The sequence below is a fragment of the Nicotiana tomentosiformis genome, chromosome 11, assembly GCF_000390325.3.
Source record: "Nicotiana tomentosiformis chromosome 11, ASM39032v3, whole genome shotgun sequence".
Lineage (NCBI taxonomy): Eukaryota > Viridiplantae > Streptophyta > Magnoliopsida > Solanales > Solanaceae > Nicotiana > Nicotiana tomentosiformis.
In genome coordinates, this window is record NC_090822.1 from 4,643,711 (window position 1) to 4,651,591 (window position 7,881).

Below are 7,881 nucleotides of genomic sequence, written 5' to 3' on the forward strand. Positions count from 1 at the left end.
CGTTTAAAACTCGGACTGCAGGCACTATCTGGTCCTGTAGACCTAGCTGTTCCGCGACCCTTGATCTGATGATATTGGCCAAGCTACCTAGGTCAATCAAGACACGCTTAACTCGAAATTTATTTATGAGTACAAATATTACCAGTGCATCATTATGTGGTTGCACGATGCCTTTAGCATACTCGTCATTGAAAGATACGGTTCCCTTCGATTCATAATCTCGAGTCCGTTTCTCCCTTGTAATGGACACCTTAGTGCGCTTTAGCATCGGTCCTTGAGGGACGTCAACTCCACCAATGATTATGTTAATGACATGTTGAGGTTCCTCTTGCTCGATTTGTTTGTTGGATTCCCTGTTCCTGAAGCAATTTTTGGCTCGAACACTCAAATATTCTCGGATGTGCCCGTTATTGAATAACCGAGCTACTTCTTCTCTCAGTTGTCAGAAGTCTTCGATTATGTGGTCATGAGTACCATGATGCTTACAGATTAGGTTGGGGTCCCTTTGGGTAGGATCGAACTGCAATGGTCGAGGCCACTTAGTATCTTTGATGCGTCCGATGGATGAAACGATACCGACAACATCGACGCTGAAGTTGTATTCCGATAACATTGGTACGTCCTTAGACTAGATTGGTCTGTCAAAATCATTTTTTCTCATGTGTCCCCGGTTATTATGACCTCGTTCGTTCCTTCTTTCACTCCTCGCAGGGTTGTGTCCAGACCCATTACCCCTCTGATCTCCATTGTATTGTTGATTCCGATATCTGCTCGATCTTAATTCATGATCGATAGCTCTTTTGGATCTGTCACTAGTTCTGACGGGATAAACGAATCTGGAGCCCCCCCCCCCCCGAGTTGATCATCTTAGACCCTAATTTTTGATTGGTATGTTGTGGACGTCGACCTAACTTACCGCCGGATATTCTATCAAATTTTGTTTCAACTACTGTGAAGCCAATGAGCTTTGGGGGGGTGAGTCCTTGGGAGAATTCCTGAACGGCCCAATCATTCGGAGGCAGATTCATCTATTCCATTTGAAACCTCGACACGAATTCCCTAAGCATCTCGTTATCTCTTTGCTTTACTTTGAAAAGGTCTGACTTTCTGGTCTCGGCCTTAATGGCCCCCGCGTGCACTTTTACAAGGGCATCTGCAAGCATATCAAACGAGTCAATAGAATTAAGGGGTAAGTTGTGGTACCATATCATATCTCCCTTCGACAAGGATTCTCCGAACTTTTTCAGCAGAACGGATTCGATTTCGTCATCTTCCAAGTCGTTCCCCTTGATGGCATATGTGTAGGAGGTCACATGTTCTTTGGATCAGTTGTCCCATTATACTTCGGAATTTTGGGCATACGGAACTTCTTTGGGATCGTCTTCGGAGATGTGCTTGGAGGGAAAAGATTTTGGACAAATTTCTTGGAATCCAGGCCCTTCAGTATCGGTGGTGCTTCTGTGATTTGATCAACCTTGAGTTATAGGCCTCCATTTTTTTGTCGTTGGCTTCGATTTTCTTTTCTCCCGATTCCACCCGTTTTGTCAATTCCTCGAGCATCTTTATTATCTCGGGGTTGGTCCCGGGTTCAGCTTCAATCGTCCTTTCTTTGGCCGGTTCATTTCTGCGATTATTTTTCCGGGACGGTTCGGGCTCAACTCTGTTGGGAGCGCGGCTTTGGTTCTGCAACTGGGCTATTGCTGTATGTTGAGCCTGTAACATTTTGAAGATCACCCGCAAGTTGGTCCCATCACCTTCGCCGTCATGTGTACTCTGGGCTATCGATCGGGCTCCCCCACAGATGCTGTTTTCGGGGTTAGTAGGCAAGTTTGCTTCGATAGCCACGTGTGAGTTAGTATCGATCGGATCCGGGCATGGGACTTCATTGGGGTCAATAGGGGGCACCTCGTTGCTGGGCACCACGTTGTTGTTCTTGCCGTGGTGGCTAGACTCAACATCAACGTTCAAATGGGTAGATTGGGAGTTTGACATTTTTAATTTGACCAGAAATTAAAAGCTCAAAGAACAAGTGTAAAATAGAGTGTGTTATGAAAATTTGTATCAAATTGCCACTATTATCCTTTGCCTCACAGTGGGCGGCAAACTATTTACCCTAAAAACGGATAACAATTGAATTTATATGTGGTTTTAAGGATATGCGGATTAATTCAATATAAATGATAGATAACGTTAGATTAAATAAACAAAGGATGTAATAAATTGTCAAATCAATTAAGGGGAGTGATCCCGGACTCAGTAACAGCTTAATAAAATGCCTGCCTTCGATCACGGGCTCACAATAATGGAGAACTAATGAACAAAAGTAAGAACTTTGAATAACAGAGAAAATAAGATTATATTGCCTTGATATGCGTCTTATAATGTGTCCATGAATAATCATCTTTCCCGGAGTTTTACCCTAAGTACAATTCTAAAAAAGATAAAAATCTTTCGTTACGCCGATCACTGATAGGAGCCGAGATTCGCGCTGTGATATTCGGTTGGGTATGGATATCACGGCCCTTTGTTAGTCGTGTGTAGCTGCTCGTGATGCTCTCCGAAGTCTCAACCCTTAATACGGACCTCAAGGACATGGCCCCGATATCCCCCGAGGGCAGGTGTTTGCCTGATCTTGATACGAGGGGTTCTTTGTTCTGACCCTGATACGTTACAGTCATCTTCTCGCTCCGCTCGGCTCACCGGAAAATCGAGTCATGCGACGGGCTCGGTTTTACCCGTATACATATGTATAAGAAACTAGTAGGATATAGCAAATCCATACCATGAATATATTACCTATGTTTGTAGATTTATGCAGTTCTTGAAAATGCTTAACCCTCACGTAGTGAACTCCTCTTGTAACTTCCATTTTTGAGGGATTTTGTCATAATCTGTTTGACAATTTTGGGCCGGAGAGAATAATAGTTATTTAGACGGGCCGCTGAGTTCAAATTGATTTTGACAACGCTTTTTTTGAACCGATAATCTATCGGAAATAATTTCTATCTCTCACAAGGTAAAGGTAAGGTCTGAGTACACCCTACCCTTCCCGACCCCACTTGAGGATTACACTAGATATGTTATTGTGTTGTTGTAGAGAAGAATTGCTTCTAACATTTGAACTACGCAAAAATATTATAATTTCCTAAAATTACTTTTTTCTTTTATATTACATTACAAAAACAATCGAGTGAAAGTCTTTGGTTAGAACCCTCACCTCTCACCATGTAGGTGGACTAAACAAAATATTTCAGAAAGAAAGTGTTCGGCCCATTGTAATGGTGGGCTTCAAATTGACTTGTACATGGCCCAATGGTGACATATAGCCTTTTAATAATTGGGCTTCAATAAAATATGATTTCCTAAAGGTCAAGAGAATGAAGTAGAAATGACACCAGATAGTCACTTTAAAGGGCCGATATTAAAAATTAGCCAGTGTATCCTGAATTTCAGTTTTTCAGTTCAAAATTTCGGGACAAAAATGTCCTGAATTGTCCCGAAGTTAAGTTTCTTAATTTAAAATTTCAGGACAAAATAAGTATAGAATAATTTCTAAATAGCATCCCTGAGAATGGCTATCTATGCACTTGACCTAACTAGTGTCCACCAATCGCTTAAATTAAAAATAGTCCGCATATATTAAATTATATATTATTCATATATAATATAAGTATATTCATGTATAATTAGTCTGTAATCTATGTATATCAGCTAAAAAAGAAAATAGTGAATCCGACTGACTATTTATGTAAAGATCCCATAATAATATGGGTAACCAGCGCACTAATAGACCAAATTCTAAGAAAATAAAAATAATCTAGACAAATTCTTCAATTAAATGCCCCTAAACATGTGGCAAGAGGTGAAAATTTACCCGCACAAAGTGTTTACTTTGCTCTAAAGTGTAATAGCAAAAAGTTTATCCAAATTTATTTGCTCTTATTTATGTACGTTCTACTAAAACCTTACATAGGACATGTACATCAATGTATTTTCATGCTAGCGTTTCAATAGTATCATTAATGGTTCGAACCCATAAAATTTAAATCATCGATCGACTAAGAGTTAGGGCGGGGCGGAGCTAGGGAGTGGAAGGGGGTTCTGGACCTCCTAATTATACTGTCAAGATAAGGTTTTTTTTTTTATATATATATATATATATATATATATATATATATATATATATATATATATATATATATATATATATATATATATATATATATATTAGATGTTGAATCTACTTAATTTTTCCTAGTAATTTTTAAATTTTTTGAATCTTTTTGGTGAAAATCGTGCTTCTACCCATAGCCTAATAATTATATATAAAAGCTCTAAAAAAACAAAAAAAGAAAAAAGTTACTACTATTAATTACTTTCCTTTAAGTCTCGTATCATCAATGTTTCCAAGTCTGTTCACGGGTGTTTCATGAAATCTTTGAGACGATATCTTTGAAACTACATTATTTAATAATTTAAAGGAATATTAGACGAACAATTAGTTATTTTTACTTGTAATAAGTTACAATCTTTATATTCTAAATTTTTTCCTTTTTTTTGTGGGAGTTCTACAAATATACTATGTTCTTCAATCAATAAAGAAAAGCAGGAACGGCGGGAAGCACCCGAGATATATACTGTTAAGATTTTTCACTATTCTTTTTTATTTTTATTTTAAACAATTGCAAATCCCTATGCTCGAAAATCTTGTATAAATAATTAGCTGAAAATAATATGTGCTGGCAAAGGCGGAGCCACAGTGTCGGTTACGGGCTCGGCTGAATCCAATAGCTTTGGTTCAAACTATGTATTTGTCTTAAAATTTCATTAAATGCACAAATTATTAATTTAGAACCCAGTAATTTAAAAGGATTAGAATCTCGAACTCATAAGCTTGAAGTTCTGGCTTCGCCTCTGTCTCCGGGTTGTGTTCTTATTCTCAACATCATCATGGTAATAATTTAAAGAAATGTTTGCTCAAATATCGAAATAACTAATTAGGAATACTACTCTCCTTCCCAAATTATTTGTCATTTTTTGCTTCTCGGGATTCACATTATGTAAACTTTGATCAATATTTAAAATATTTTCTTAATCATATTGTAAAAGAATTGCAACTTATAGTACTTTTAGTATAGATTTTAAATATTTAACTTTTAATTTTAAAATATTATGTTGACATAATCTATTTTAGTTTCAAAGTTTAGTTATATTGATTCTCAAGAAAGGAAACATGTCAAATAAATAAAGACCAAATTTTACATTTAAAATAGAATTAGAACCCTCTCTACCAAAAGGAGAAATCACATTTACAAACACCCACATCTATATATAGACAAAATATTTGCTGAATTTTATGCTTATAATGGCCATGATTTCTGTGAAAGTGATCATTTAAAGCTTAATTATTGTGATTTTTCTTGAAGGAAAAAAAAACCATCTGCTTCTTTTTCACAAGAATAATTAAAAGAGGAAACAAAAGCACCTTTATTTCTCATTCAACTCATGAGAAGAAGAAGTATACCGTTAAATGATGAATACAAAATATAGGATACATTGATTAATATGTAGAGTCACATTTCTAAAAGATCCAAACTCATAGATACAAGAAAGAATCACCTCAAAGAATTGAAATCTACAAACTTGATCGTTAATCCGTTGCTAAAACACTCGTAGCTAACATAATTTCTTGATAGTTTGTCGCTAATCCGTTACAATAGGTGAAGCTATATTGTTCTAAGGGTGGTCAATTGAACACCCTTCTCGAAAAATTACTCTATGTACATAAGTAAAATATTAGGTTTTAAAAGTATATAACATGCATTGAACACTCATTGTCGATGAATTGTTTTTTACTTCTTTCAACTTTGAACACCATTGGAGAAATTTCTGACTTCACTAATGTTTGTTGCTAAATAGGATTAACGGTGAATTTTTTTATTTAACTACATAATTTGTTCGTCGCTAATTCCAAGTTTTTAAATATTGAATAAGAAGTAACATAATTCAAATAGAAGATTTAATAATAGGAAAATTAACTTCACTATAATATTGCTCTTCTGTACATTGTTACATACTATACTTCGGTAATTTAAATTCTTCTTCGTCGTACTATAAGGAAAAAAAACTCCACATGAGTAAAAACAAAGGGGGAAAAAGAAGGAATTGTTTACTTCAATATTTAAAAATATTGAAAAACAAAAGAAAAAAAAGCTATAAAGATGTTTTAGGATTAGTAATCTCACTAGCATTAGCAAGATGCCTCATAACATCAACTTGAACCCTAAGTGAAAGGATATAATCTAGGGTTTCTTTAATTAAAGAAACATTATCCATATATTCTCCACCAGGAACAAGACTTTTAAGAACTTTAGTTCTATTCTTCACCAATTTTCTTGCTATAGAAATTGGAGAGATCATTTTTCTACCTTTTTTAGAAATCGTGCAGTCGACCTCAACTTGTTTGGGACTGAAGTTTAGCTGCCGTTGTCTTGAAATCTTGCAACTTTTGGTCACAATTTTCTTGCATCTAATGCTCTTTTGGGACATAGCCAATAATCCCATTGAAGATTTCTTGAATATCACTCTCTTAGAAATATCATCATTTCCAAGAATATGGTTTATGATTATTTTGTTAGTGTCATCTTTTGAAGCATTGGCCAAAAGGGAATGACTCCAATAAGTAGAAGATTTTCTTGTAGAAGCCATTGCTATATCTGCTGATAATTTTATAGCTTTTTGTCTCTCAATTATGCTCATTTTTTCCTTTGTTGCACTGCATATTTGTAGACCCTTTATCCATTTCTTGAGAAATTCTTGCTTGAGTGAACTAGGATTCCTCATTCTTCAAACAATCTTGATCAAAATAAGAAAAACATTTAGATCATATTAGTTTTGGAATCAATAAAACCAAGAAAAAAAGAAGATTAAAATAGAGTAGGATATATTAAGAGATTCTTGAAACATATATTAAACAAGAAAAAAAAAAGAAAAAAAGCATAAAGTCTCTCTAGCTTGATTTACATATTCTCATAGGTAGACAATTTGGTGTTAGAAATTGAATTAAAGAGGCAACAGAAAGGAATTTATATAGCTACATACAATAAGAACATGCAAAACAAAAAAAAACTAGAAAATAAACTTGAGTCATATGATTTTATTAGGAGTGAAAATTGAGTGAAAAATAGCATACCTTAGTCAACTTTCTTCCAACAAATTTCAAAACAAAAGAGGTGACAAAATATGTAGTTTCTTTAGGATTCAAGAAAGTTGTAGCAGAAGAAAAACAGAAGTAATGGAAGTATGGGAATGAGAGGAAGAAATTTAGTGAAAAAAAGCCAATTTATTTGTTCAGATGAAAGGGGTGGGGGTGGGGGATAATACGGGGGGGTGGGTGGGTGGTGGGCCAATGAGAGAAGGACACAGCACATGCTATCACATGGAAGCCCATGGCCCACTTAGCAAAACACCCTAAAAGAGAGAGGAATAATAATAATAATAATAATATCCAGTAATCTTGGTTTAAGACAGAATAAATAGGTTCCCTAAATGTCATGCAAAACCTAAATATTTGTAACTTAATTTGGCTACAAAAGGACATTAACATATATCCCACATAATTATATTGCTCCATGAAATATTTTCATCCTTTCTCGGAGCAGAGCGGATATAGGGTTTAAGCTCTATGAAATCATATAGTTATAATCAAAATTAGAATTATAATTTCATGATAGAATTTGAATTTTTATTTATTCCATATTTATTTATTGGCATTAGTTAATACCAATATTAATTTTATACCAAAATGGTAGTATATTAATTATCCCACATTGGATTTGAAATAATCATGGGATTAATTGTTATCCCTGGATGTCCTACTTC

The 7,881-nt window shown here is 35.0% G+C and overlaps 1 long non-coding RNA gene across 1 annotated transcript; it reads right to left on the reverse strand.

Annotated features, from left to right (window-relative positions):
* Nucleotides 1–6,018: 6,018 nt before the first annotated feature.
* On the reverse strand, nucleotides 6,019–7,317 carry LOC104103612 (uncharacterized). Its single transcript, XR_011412163.1, has 2 exons — nucleotides 7,193–7,317; nucleotides 6,019–6,855 (listed from the first exon to the last, which is right to left on the reverse strand). It is a non-coding gene; the product is annotated as an uncharacterized lncRNA (long non-coding RNA).
* Nucleotides 7,318–7,881: the final 564 nt, after the last annotated feature.